Genomic DNA, 12,571 nt, shown 5'->3' with positions numbered 1-12,571 from the left:
ATGGTTGGATGGCATCACCGCCACAATGGACATGGGTTTAGGTGAACTCTGGGAGTTGGTGATGGACAGGGAGGCCTGGTGTGCAGCGATTCACGGAGTCGCAAAGAGTCGGACACAACTGAGGGACTGAAGTGAACTGAACATACAATTGTTAGAGGATTAAATGAGTTTATGTAAAGCACTTGGTGCCTGACTGGTTTTAGGTGCTTAAAGGTAGTGTGATTATGCTGTTGCTACTGCTGTAGACTGTTTCAGCTTTAAAACTTGCACTTGCTTATTTCTTCACTGACACTAAGCCTTTGACGACTAAGCCCTTTCTCTGTGTCATCATCTTTCTCTATCAGGAGCCCTAATCCTTTAGCTGCCTGAGTGTTATGCTGAAGAATGGAAAGTTCCTATGTTTTTACTGTGCCATGCCTTCCATTTCGGGGGTGGGGTCCTGAAGGGATGGAATGCCAAACTGTTTATAACCAAAAGGCCAATAAAAGTGTCTTCCCAAATGAAATATTGATCTTCTTAAATCTAAGATATCAAGTGTGAGGCACACCCTTATTTTATGTAATGCTAAAGAAGTAAACCAATTAACCTTCAGAATTTTTTATCTTATACTTGATCAAAAGTTATTTTGATGCAGGTCTGTGAGAGCACGCAAGAGGCTGCCTGGTCCCTGGAGAGACCCCTCCACCAGGAGGACCCGTACAACTCATGGACCTTTCCAGGCCCAGGTGCAGCCTCTGAGGGAAACTGGTCCTGTGGCATGGGCCCATGTTCAAGGGCTGGGAAAGTGTGCCATGACAGATGACCTGCTGATCAGGGAGTCTTAATTAAGTGACACAGGAGCTACGCTGTGTGGGTAGAAGCCATCAACAGGACCTAGAGAGCAACTGGCTGGCCTGAGATTCGAGAGTTGGAAATCCCAGGGATCTCAGTCAATACCAGCTCCACGGCAGAGAACGTGGATTCCGTGGCTGCCATCTGCCACTCCAGTGCCACTGACGACAAATGGTATGTGAGTTACTCACAGGTATCCAACTATGACCCAGACAGCAAGACGCTCATCATCCAAAGGGTCAGCATCTGCAACACACCACTTCAGTGTGGGATGGAAATCCTCCCACACAGTATTGAGAGAAATGAAGTCATCTTTCGGACAATTACCTATGGGCCCTCCAGTGTGCTGATCAGGAGTAAGCCTAGTAACCTAAATGGCAAACTGACTGCTGAGATTGGTTCCAGTGGAGATGGAGTATAGCTCCTATTCCAGTTCAGAATCCAATGGATCCACAATGGCTCCTTTCTGAACTCCTCAGAGAAAAAATTACCCTCCTGAATCTGACCTGGGACCAGATGGGCAGATACAGATATCAGGAAGTCCAGCTCCAGGTGCCTGGGCAAAGTTTTCGCCATCTCAGGATCCTTGCTGGTATTTCTCATCATGGTGACAGTAGTAGGTAGTATCCGCTCCTGTGCTTTCCTCATCCGTACCCTGATCAGACATTACTGTGAAAGTCACTCAGCCATGTCCAACTCTTGGCGGCCCCATAGACTATGCAGTCCATGGAATTCTCCAGGCCAGAATACTGGAGTTGGGTAGTCATTCCCTTCTCCAGGGGATCTTCCCAATCTAGGGATCAAACCCAGGTCTCCCACATTGCAGGTGGATTCTTTACCAGCTGAGCTACCAGGGAAGCCCACCAGGGTAAATCCACAAGGGCAAATCAGCCTATATGACTATCCACCTCAAACCTGGAGGACAAGACCAGATCGGTAAGGAGGATTCCAACTCCTCCACTTCCTTAATTTGGCAGCATGCAATCATCAGATATGCCCCATCTCAACATTGCCAGGGACAGAGAAATGGAACAACCCATACATGCCCAACAACTGGGAACTGCTTATATGGGATGAAGTACATGTTGAGTGAATCTGTCTTTGTTAGATACCATGCTGGGCAAACCTGCTTACTGATGCAGAGAACGTTCACAACTTGATGCCACGTTAGAAATGCATAATGCAAACCTGCATCTGATAGGATCATGTTGTGAAAAGTATAGATTAGTTAAATGATATAGATGTAATATTATAGGATGAATGTATGTATTTTCCAGTTTTATGTGTCCACACACATGCATATATATATATGTATATATTTTACGCATATATATACACCTGTGCAAAAATTGTGGAAAATATTAACTATCAACAGTGCTGTCTCAGTTTCCTTCTTTACAATTTGTTGTATATTCTGAAGTAGTTTTTTTCTTCACAAAGTATATGTTGTTCTTATATAAAAAAAGTAAAGTTAAAACAGCATGAAGTTTAAAAAATAAATTATTTTGATAGAGATTAGTTGGTCACCAAGGACTGGGGGTGGGAATGCTGAGAACATACTATTTAAGGGTACCAAATACAAATAGTAGATAAATAAGTTCTGGAAATCTGATGCACAACATAGGGGTTATAGTCAACAATACTGTATTACAAATTTTAAAATTGCTAAGAGACTAAATCTTACGTATTCTCACTACAAAGAAGAAATTATAAATATGTGCCATTGTTAGCTAGCACTACTGTAGTTATTATATGGCAATATATAAATGAGTCAAACCAACACATTGTACAACTTAAACTGTATAGTATTATATGTCAATTATATCTCCATTAAAAAAAGAAAAATATGTCTTAACTTTTTTAAAAAGTTATTTTTGACTTATTTAGACATAGAATCAATGACTATGAATGGCTGTGGCTGAATTCACTCATGTGGACTGATCACCACATCACTAACTGCTGCCTGGGTGATGGTCAAACACTACTGATTGTGAGATGCACGTGAATTTCAGAGATACTAAAATGTGAAGAGTGAAAAAGTACATCTGAAAGTTAGTGAAAGCTATTCTGTTTCCCTTCAGCCAGTCCTCTAGAATGTAGAAACTTTATTTTCTTGGTATTCTATTGGTGGTGGTGGTGGTTTAGTCGCTAACTCGTGTCCGACTCTTGCAATCCCATGGACTGAAGCCCGCCAGGCTCCCCGTCCATGGGATTCTCCAGGCAAGAATACTGGAGTGGGTTACCATTTCCTTCTCCAGGTCTATCGAAGACTTCAGGTATTTAAATCGTCCTAGTTTTAAGAGAAAATACCTTGGCTGAGACAAATGTTGTTGATTCTCATCTCAATCGTAGAGGTTCTGTGAACATACATATTAAGGATTTGATCTTTTTCATTTTATTAAATGGAAAGCAAACTCTAAGTTATATCCTTCCTCAAGAGATGTTTGTGCTTGATAAAAGTGAAAAAGTGAAGTCGCTCAGTTGTGTCTTACTCTTTGCGACCCCATGGACTGTAGCTTAACACACTCCTCCGTCCATGGGATTTTTCAGGCAAGAGTACTGGAATGGGTTTCCATTTCCTTCTCCAGAGGATCTTCCTGATCCAGGGATCGAACCCAGGTCTCCTGCATTGTAAGCAGACACTTGACCATCTGAGCCAGTAGAGAAGTCCTTGCTGCTTGATACTTAGCCACAATTTCATAACACTTTAATTTGATCTCAGGGTTGTATAAAGAACAACATTTTGGAATCAGATAGACTTAGATATATATTCTGTCACTTACTAGCCACGTGACTATGTATATTACATTATCTTCCTAGGCCTCAGTTGCCTTATCTGTAACCTCATCATAGATTAAATAGAAAATGTATATAAAGTGTAAAATATTTGCCTACAATTGCTGTCCAGTAAACTGCTGTTTTGATGAAAATGGTGTTCTACTGGAGAGCTGAGAATATGTTCTGTGGAAAGCTGGATGTCAAGCTTGGCAGTAGTGTTGCCAGAGTCTTGCCTGGCGTCAGTCTGGCCTGGAAGCGTTTTCTTATAGGTCATCCCTCAAGAAATGGTTAGGTAACTTCACTTTTAGACAATGACAGTACTAGGAAATGCCATATTGTTCAATGGCAACATTAATCTTGGAGCAAAAGGAAACGTTCAGAATGCAGAAAGAATCGTTTTGATCATTTGAGAGGGATTTTGAAATAGGAATTCATTACTAAAGGTTGCATGCTCAGTCACTCAGATGTGTCCAACTCTTTGTGACCCTGTTGACTGTAGCCTGCCGAGCTCCTCTGTCCATGGAATTCTCCAAGCAAGAATACTGGAGTGGGTTGCCATTTTCTCCTCCAAGGAATCTTCCTGACCCAGGGATCAAATCTGTGTCTCCTGCATGGGGAGGTAGATTCTTTACCACTGAACCACCCGGGAAGCCTACAGGTTAGGAATAGATAAAATTACTCAGTCACCCATGAAATATGTATTGGGTACGTTCTCAGGGTCAGGTGCTCTGCTAGGTCCTGGGAACACAGTGCCTGTATGTTCTAGTGAAGCATGTAGACAAGGGCCTGCCCTTACATTGAGGGAAAAAGTAGGGATATGTAAAAAATAGTAAACAGTTTTTAAGACAAGATGATTACATAATGCTACTTTAAGGTTTGACGTAAGGGAAGGCTTCTCTGACATTTCAACTGAGACCTGAATGACAAGGAGTGATTTTTTATTTTTAATCCTTTGGGGGTCACTGAACTTCTTGTATATGTGGATTTATAGTTTTCATCAAATTTGGACATTTTTTTGACCATTACATCTTTCCCTCTCCTTTGGAGACTCTGCTTATACGTATATCAAGCCACTTGAAGTCTCATATCCCACTATTGCTCTCTTCTTTCTTTTCTTTTTTAAAAGTGATTTTTTGGGGGTTTTTTTTTTTGGTATTTCTTTTTACACAGTTTCCATTGCTTTGTCTTCAAGTTCACTAATCTTTTCTTCTGCAACATTTAACCTGCCTTTAATCCCATCCAGTGTATTTATCATCTTAGATGTTGAAGTTTTAATCTCTAGAATTTCATTTTGAGACTTTTTACAATCTTCCATGTCTCTACTCAATACATTCTACTTTTTTTCTAGCTGTCTGAACCTGGAGCAATCACTGGGTTCACTGGTTTTGTTCCCATCTGTCACGCATCACAGTCTTTACTACCTGATGGCTAACATCTTGAGAACTGTTCTTTCATATATTTTTTGTCCAGATTTTTAGTTGTTTCAGACAGTAAATCCAGCCTTTACCCCATCTTGGCTGAAAGTAGAAGTATCCTGCCTCTGTTATTTAGCTCATAATTATTCTCAGGCTTAAATATAGACAAAAAGGCTTCTTATTGGTTTTAACCAGTTGCTATCAGTAGAAAACACATTAGAGTCTGATTGTACGTGTTTTCCTGATATGTGATAAAGCACATGCCATCTCTTTGGTCTCTGAACTAATCTTTGTTCAGAATCTATTAAAAATATAACCATCAAAAATCTCTAATATTTCTTTTTTTAATTAAAAAAAATCCTGTTGTTTTAAACGAGTAAGAGAAATCTGCTGCAGAGACTTTTGGTATTTATTATACTATTACAGTATCACATTCCTGGGCTCAGCTGCTTGCCAGATGTAGTTATAAAACATTTTTATGGCATTATACATGGGCCAAGGGCTTTAGAAGCCTTATTTTACTTTTTTATGTGGGTTAAGATGAGTTTTTTTTTTAAGTTTTGGTTGAAGTCTACATAACAAAGTTTACCATTAAAAAAAATTATTTACTTTAAATGAAACAAGAATGAATATTTTTAATGATAAAAGGTACAATTCACAAAGAAGATCATAAATCATTAGACACCTTAAAAACAAAGATACATAAAGCAAAATCAGAAGAAATATAAGAAAAAATATATAATCATAATGAGACATATTAACATTTGAGAATATTTTATCAAGTGCAGAAAAAATAAGAATAGGAACATCTTGAATGATGTCCTTAATAATTTAAATATAATAGGTTTATATTTAATTAATTTATATTAATATATCCTACACAAATATATTTAAAATTCTGTATCTCATATGTTGTTATTAGATGTCCATAGGACATTTAGAAAATCTGACAAAAAGATAAATATTACTAAATTTCAAAAAGTAGAATTCTTTTCTGTGTGTGTGATTTAGTTATACATAGACACATATGTTATTTTTGAAATTATTTTCCATTACAGGTTATTACAGGATATTGAATATAGTTCCCTGTGCTATATAGTAAAACTTTGTTGCTTGTTGCATATCTATTTTTTTAACTAGAAACCTAGCATTCTATTCATACTGAGTCAAACAAGTGGAATCTAAATGTGATAAATTTTTAGTTAGGCAAAAATTCATAAGTTTGCTAAAATATATATATTATGCCCATTATTTATGTATATTTATATAAAAGTTTTTCTACTACTTGATAAAGGTTTGAAAAAGAGTATAAAAAAATGGAGACATTGGAAAATATAAGCTAAATGAAATGGAAGCACTGAATATGAAATAGAAAAATCGAAACAAATTAGATAAAAGATCTTCATATAGTCCAGTGTTTAAACATGGCTGCTCATTAGAAACATACCTGAAATTCTGGCAAAAAAAAGAAATACCTGGGTATTTGTATTTTTCAAAAACTCCAAGATAATTCTGTTATGTCTCTGGATTTTAAAAAGTGGTTACAGGTTTTTCTATTAAATGCTAGTTTTGGTGATATAGAATTCTATAATTTTTCTGTTGACCGATCATGATACAATGGTCAGTCAGTTCAGTCACTCAGTCGTGTCTGACTCTTTGTGACCCCATAGACTGCAGCACACCAGGCTTCCCTGTCCGTCACTAACTTGCACAGCTTGCTTGAACTCATGTCCATCAAGTCAGTGATGCCATCCAACCGTCTCATACTCTGTCATCCCCTTCTCCTCCTGCCTTCAGTCTTTCCCAGCATTAGGGTCTTTTCCAATGGGTCAGTTCTTTGCATAAGGTGGCCAAAGTATTGGAGCTTCAGCTTCAGCATCAGTCCTTCCAATGCATATTCAGGGTTGATTTCCTTTAGGATTGACTGGTTTGATCTCCTTGCAGTCCAAAAGACTCTCAAGAGTCTTCTCCAACACCACAGTTTGAAAACATCAATTCTTTGGAGCTCAGCTTTCTTTAAGGTCCAACACTCGCATTCATACATGACTACTGGAAAAACCATAGCTTTGACTAGATGGACCTTTGTTAGTAAAGTAATGTCTGTGCTTTTTCATATGCTGTCTAGGTTTGTCATAGCTTTTCTTCCAAGGAGCAAGCGTCTGAATTTCATGGCTGCAGTCACCATCTGCAGTGATTTTGGAGTCCAGGAAAATAAAGTCTCTCACTGTTTCCATTGTTTCCCCATCTATTTGCCATGAAGTGATGGGACCGGATGCCATGATCTTCATTTTTTGAATGTTGAGTTTTAAGCTGGCTTTTTACTCTCCTCTTTCACTTTCATCAAGAGGCTCTTTAGTTCCTCTTTGCTTTCTGCCATAAGGGTGGTGTCATCTGCATACCTACATATCTGAGGTTATTGATATTTCTCCTGGCAATGTTGAATCCAGCCCAGGATTTTGCATGATGTACTCTGCATATAAGTCAAATAAGCAAGGTGACAATATGCAGCTTTGATGTATTCTTTTCCCAATATGGAATCAGTCCATTGTTCTATGTCCAGTTCTAACTGTTGCTTCTTGACCTGCATACAGATTTCTCAGGTGGCAGACAAGGTGATCTGGTATTCCCATCTCTTTTAGAATTTTCCACAGTTAGTTGTGATCCACACAGTCAAAGGCTTTAGCGTAGTCAATGAAGCAGAAGTAGATTTTTTCTGGAACTCTCTTGCTTTTTCTGTGATCCAACAGATGTTGGCAATTTGATTTCTGGTTCCTCTGCCTTTTCTAAATCCACTTTGCACATCTGGAAGCTCTCAGTTCATGTACTGTTGAAACCTAGCTTGAATTTTGAGTATTACTTTGCTAGCATGTGAGATGAGTGTAATTGTGGGGTAGTTGGAACATTCTTTGGCATTGCCTTTCTTTGGGATTGGAATGAAAGCTGACCTTTTTCAGTCCTGTGGCCACTGCTGAGTTTTCCAAATTTGCTGGCACATTGAGTGCAGCACTTTCACAGCATCATCTTTTAGGATTTGAAACAGCTCAACTGGAATTCCATCACCTCCACTAGTTTGTTCGTTGTGACGTTTCCTAAGGCCCACTTGACTTTGCACTCCAGGATGTCTGGCTCTAGGTGAATGATCACACCATCATGGGTTATCTGTGTTATTCAGATGTTTTTTGTATAGTTCTTCTGTGTGTTCTTGCCACTTCCTCTTAATATCTTCTGCTTCTATTAAATCCATACCATTTCTGTCCTTTATTGTGCCCATGTTTGCTTGAAATATCCCCTTGGTGTCTCTAATTTTCTTGAAGAGATTTCTAGTCTTTCCCATTCTATTTTTTTTCCTCTGTTTCTTTGCATTGATCACTTTATCTCTCTATGCTGTTCTTTGGAACTCTGCATTCAGATGGGCATAGCTTTCCTTTTCTCCTTTGCCTTTTGCTTCTCTTTTTTTCTCAGCTATTTGTAAGGCCTCCTCAGACAACCATTTTGCCTTTTTCATTTTTCCTTGGGGATGGTCTTGATCACTGCGTCCTGTACAATGTTACCAACATCCGTCCGTAGTTCTTCAGGCTCTCTGTCTATCAGATCTAATCCCTTGAATCTATTTGTCACTTTACTGTATAATTGTAAGGGGTTTGATTTAGGTCATATCTGAATGGTCTAGTGGTTTTCCCTACTTTCTTCAATTTAAATTTGAATTTTGCAATAAGGAGTTCATGACCTGAGCCACAGTCAGCTCTTGGTCTTGTTCTTGCTAACTGTATAGAGCGTCTCCATCTTTGGTTGCAAAGAATATAATCAGTCTGATTTTGGTGTTGATCATCTGGTGATGTCCATGTATAGAGTCGTCTCTTGTGTTGTTGGAAGAGGGTGTTTTCTATGACCAGTGTGTTCTATTGGCAAAACTTTATTAGCCTTTGCCCTGCTCCATTTTGTACTCCAAGGCCAAACTTGCCTGTTACTCCAGGTATCTCTTGACTTCCTACTTTTGCATTCCAGTCCCCTATGATGAAAAGAACATCTATTTTTGTGTTAGTTCTAGGAGGTCTTGTAGGTCTTCATAGAACTGTTCAACTTCAACTTCTTTGGCATTAGTGGTTGGGCATAAACTTGGATTACTGTGATATTGAATGAATTGCCTTGGAAATGAACAGAGATCATCTGTCACTTTTGAGATTGCACCCAAGTACTGCATTTCAGACTCTTTTGTTGACTATGAGAGCTACTCCATTTCTTCTAAGGGCTTCTTGCCCACTGTTGCTGCTGCTGCTAAGTCGTTTCAGTCATGTCCCACTCTGTGCGACCCCACAGACAGCAGCCCACCAGGCTCCCCTGTCCCTGGGATTCTCCAGGCAAGAATACTGGAGCGGGTTGCCATTTCCTTCTCCAATGCATGAAAGTGAAAAGTGAAAAGTGAAAGTAAAGTCGGTCAATTGTGTCCCGTGTCCGACTCTTCGCGACCCCATGGACTGCAGCCTACCGGGGCTCCTCTGTCCATGGGAGTTTCCAGGCAAGAGTACTGGAGTGGGTAGCCATTGCCTTCTCCATTCTTGCCCACGGTAGTAGATATAATGAATTAATTATCTGAATTAAATTAGCCCATTCTGGTCCATTTAGTTTACTGATTCCTAAAATGTCAGTGTTCACTCTTGCCATCTCCTGTTTGACCACTTCCAATTTGCCTTGATTCATGGACCTAACATTCTAGATTCTTACACAATATTGTCCAAAAGCATCAGACTTTCCTTTCATCACCAGTCATATCCACAACTGGGAGTTGTTTTCACTTTGACTCAGCCTCTTCATTCTTGCTGGAGCTGTTTCTCCACTGGTCTCCAGTAGCATATTGGGACCTACCAACCTGGGGAGTTCATCTTTCACTGTTACATCTTTTTGCCTTTTCATACTGTTCATGGGCTGCTCAAGGCAAGAATACTGAAGTGGTTTGCCATTCCCTTCTCCAGTGGACCACGTTTTGTCAGAACTCTCCACCATGACCCGTCCGTCTTAGGTGGCCCCACACAGCATGGTTCATAGTTTCATTGAGTTAGACAAGGCTGTGATCCAAGTGATTAAGTGAGTATTAGTTACATAATCACAATAGTAAAAGTTGTTTATCAGTTTTCACAATCAATAGCCAGACAAAAAATGGGTAGCCTTTCCCTTCTCCAGGGGATCTTTCCAACCCAGGGATCAAACCCAGTTCTCCCACATTACAGGCATATTCTTTACCAGCTGAGCCACAAGGGAAGCCCCACATAATCACTATAGTGAAAGATGTTTATCAGTTTTCACAATCAATAGCCAGACAAAAAATATAATTACAATTTCAAGCCATAATGGGAACATGATTAACTTAGCAATATAAAATAATTACATATAATTTGGGGGGTCAAGCAGAGTTTTGTGGCAAGTGGAACTGTATAATGCATATGTTTTCATCTGCTCAGCTAGTCTGTGTCTTTTGGTTGGTGCTTTTAATCCATTTACATTGAAGGTGATTATCGATGTGTATGATCTTATTACCATTTTCTTAATTGTTTTGGGTTTATTTTCTGTAAGTAGGTCTTTTCCTTCTCTTATTTTCTGCCTAGAGAATTTCCTTTAACATTTCTTATGAAGCTGGTTTTGTGGTGGTGAATTATCTTAACTTTTGCTTGTCTGGAAAGCTTTTTATTTCTCCATCAAATCTGAAGGAAAGCCTTGCTGGGCAGAGTATTCTTGGTTGTAGGTTCTTCCCTTTTATCACCATCATCCCATTCCCTTCTGTCTTGTAGAGTTTCTGTTGAGAAATCAGCCGATAGCCTGATGGGAGTTGCCTTGTATGTTAATTGTCATTTTTCCTTGTTGCTTTTAATATTTTATCTTTGTCTTTAATTTTTGTCAGTTTGATTACCAAGTGTCTCAGTGTGTTCCTCCTTGGGTTCATCCTGCCTGGGACTCTCTGTGCTTCCTGGACTTGGTAGATTATTTCCTTTCCCACATTAGGGAAGTTTTCAGCTAATATCTCTTCAAATATTTTTCAAGTCCTTTCTCTCTTCTCCTTCTGGGACCCCTATAATGCAAATATTCATGTTTTAACACTTCCCTGGTGACTCAGAAGGCAAAGAATTTGCGTGCAATGAAGGAGACCTGGGTTTGATCCTTGGGCAGGAAGGCCCTCCTGGAGAAGGAAATGGCAGCCCTCTCCAGTATTCTTGCCTGGAGAATTCCATGGACAGAAGGACCTGGCAGGATACAGTCCATGGTTTTGCAGAGTCCTACGCGACCATGCAACTGACACTTTCACTTTCAGAGATCTCTTTATTGTTGTTCAGACATAACTACATGACTGTTGCTCAGTTGTATCTGACTCTTTGCAACCCCATGGATTGCAGTATGCCAGGCTTCCCTGTCCTTGGCCATCTCCCAGAGTTTGCTCAAACTTATGTCCATTAAGTCGGTGATGCCATCCAACCATCTTATCCTCTGTCATCCCCTCCTCCTCCTGCCTTCAATCTTTCCCAGCATCAAGGTCTTTTCCAATGAGTAGGCTCTTCACATCAGGTCTCCTAGACTGTCTTCATTTCTTTTCTTTTCCTATATTCTGTTTTGCCCCAGTGATTTCCACTATTCTGTTCTCCAGGTCATTTATCTGTGCTTCTGCCTCAGTTATTCTGCTATGGATTCCTTCTGGTGTATTATTCATCTCTGTTTGTTTGTTCTTTAGTTCTTGTAGGTCTTTGGTAAACATTTCTTGCATCTTCTCAATCTTTGCCTCCATTCTTTTTCCAAGATCCTGAATCATATTCACTGTCATTATTCTGAATTCCTTTTCTAGAAGGTTGCTTCTTTCCACTTCATTTAGTTGTTTTTCTGGGATTTTATCTGTCCCTTCATCTGGGACTTAACTTTCTGCTTTTTCATGCTGATAAACTTTCTGTAATGTGGTTTTGTTTTATTTGTTGTGTGATTGTGGTTCTTCTTGCTTCTTCTGTCTGCCCTCTGATGGAGGAGGCTAAGAGGCTTATGTAAGCTTCCTGATGGGAAGGACTGGTGGTGGGAAAAACTGGATGTTGCTCTGGTGGGCTCTGCTTCACTTGCTCAGTAAAGCTTAAATCCAATTAAAGGGAGGGGTTACCCTCCCTTCCTGGTAGTTTTTTACCTGAGACAACCCAACCCTGGGGTCTTTAGGCTCTATGGTCGGGTTAATGGAGAACTCCAAGAGGTTTTATGCCAAAGGGGACCTTCCCAGACAGCTACTGCCAGTCCCCCCATCCCTGTGGTGAACGCCTGCTGACCCACGCCTCCACAAGAGACCCTCCAACACTAGCAGGTGGTTTTGCTTCAGCTTCCTGTGGAGTCACTGCTCCTTTCCTCTGAGTCTTGGTGCATGCAAGGTTTTGTTTGTGCCATCCAAAACTGGAATCTGTTTCCCCCAGTCCTGTGGAAGTCTTGTAATCAAATCCTACTGGTCTTCCTGGTCAGATTCCCTGGGGGTTCCCAGTCCCTTTGTCGGATCCCCAGGCTGGGGAGCCTGATGTGGGATTCTGAACCTTCAC

The sequence above is a fragment of the Bos taurus genome, chromosome 18 (genome assembly GCF_002263795.3).
Source record: "Bos taurus isolate L1 Dominette 01449 registration number 42190680 breed Hereford chromosome 18, ARS-UCD2.0, whole genome shotgun sequence".
In the NCBI taxonomy this organism is placed as follows: Eukaryota; Metazoa; Chordata; class Mammalia; order Artiodactyla; family Bovidae; genus Bos; species Bos taurus.
Note: the sequence above shows the minus strand (reverse complement) of the source record.